The sequence below is a fragment of the Crocuta crocuta genome, unplaced genomic scaffold (assembly GCF_008692635.1).
Source record: "Crocuta crocuta isolate KB4526 unplaced genomic scaffold, BGI_CrCroc_1.0 scaffold198, whole genome shotgun sequence".
In the NCBI taxonomy this organism is placed as follows: domain Eukaryota; kingdom Metazoa; phylum Chordata; class Mammalia; order Carnivora; family Hyaenidae; genus Crocuta; species Crocuta crocuta.
Window position 1 is genome coordinate 67,939 of NW_027532588.1, and position 1,742 is coordinate 69,680.

The following is a 1,742-nucleotide window of genomic DNA, read 5'->3' on the forward strand; positions in this document are numbered from 1 at the left end:
CCAGCTCAGAGCCTGGAGGCTGTTTCAGATTATGTGTCTCCCTCTCTCTCTCTGACCCTCCCCTGCTCATGCTGTCTCTCTCTCTCTCTCAGAAATAAATAAAACATTAAAAAAAATTTAAACAGCTTAGAGTGAAGGGAGAAAGATAGCTCTGTCAAAATAGTGTATTTATTTTTTAAGAGTTTTGAGTGTGCTTCGTTTTAATATTTTCTATTGAATTATGAAAGCTTTACATATTTTGTGAGGAATAAAAAGGTGAGATGATAAAAAAAATACTTTCCCTTTGTTAAACACTCACCATATTACAGGCACTCTATTAAGCAATTTTCTTGTATTGTCTCATCAAATTCTAGGAGGCAGAGACAATGTCTAGAAATCCTGTGTCTAGGTAAGTAGCTTAAGGTTGTTCAAGGTTATACTGTTGGACAGTCTTAACTCTTATTTCATTTTGAGCCCATCTGATGATGAAGGAGATTTTTTTTAAATGGTGTTATCATTTGAAAGGCAATCTTTGGCTAAAGAAGCTGAAATACAAGAAGTTGATACTCCTTTGTTTATGTGTTTGTCTAAGGCTAGGAATGTCTGGGGTACTCACTTAGGTCCCTGCTATTTGAGGTGAGATCCTATGAGAATTTCCCCCTTTCAGAGCCATTCTTTCGTCTAGACTGGCTCTTATGGTTCTTTTTATGATTTCGAGATGCACTTCAGAAACAACCATCAAGGAATTTTGAGAAAACAAGATTTGTTAGTAACAAGTCTTCTAGGGTACACCTGGCACATCAGGGCCACATAGTGAGATTGCTATAGAAAGAGTAAGATGGAGGAGAGAGAGGGAGAGAAGGAGAGAGCCTGACTTCTGCCTTTACTGGGGTTAAGGGTGGGGTACCTAGGGTCTCATGAGTTTCTCTTTACTGGTGAATTTAAAACATAAAGACAAGAATTAGGGCACAGAAATAGAAAAGCAGGGTCACTCAGTGATCAGTTATCTAGGAAACCCAGGGTTTTCCAAAAGAGGCACTTTGTGGGTAGAGAGGCATGGTTCTTCTTCTTCTTTTTTTTTTTTTTTTTATTTTTTTTTTTTTTTNTGGTTCTTATCTAGTTGTTTTACTAGTAGCTGTGTCATAACGCCAGCAATATGTTTATTCGAGATGAATGTCTTTGAAGTGGATGCCTCAGTGATGTCAGGCACTCACACTACAACCTTACCTATAGTTTGTTTTTGTTTTTGTTTTTTTTAGATTTACAAGTTTTCCTAAGTCATTAAATTCCAAAAGTATTTGCATATTCCAGATAGAGTCATATAGTTCATTGCAAATTTAAGTAAAATTATAACTAATTTTAAAAAGCAAACATTTCTAAACTCTGTGTCATATAAAGCATACAAGTTTAGAGTTGTTCAAGCTAGATTTCAATTCAGATTCCTCCTCATAACTCTGTTGACTTGGGGCAAATTATTTCTGCTTTCTGCATCTCATTGGTCTCACCTGTAAAATGGGGCTAATAGTGAATTACTACCTGGGTTATTCATGAGAATTAAATGAGATAATCTCATAAAGCACTTAGCATGATATTTGACCCTAGTAAGTTCACAATCAGTGGTAGTTTTTATATGAGCAGAAAATTCTATGGATTAAATACTAGAGAGTTCTAAGTCATGAAAATAGTTACGTAATATTAATAGGTGATAATTTACATTAATACAAGTAACATAGTCTTTTGATAACTCAAATGCAAGCAGTTAA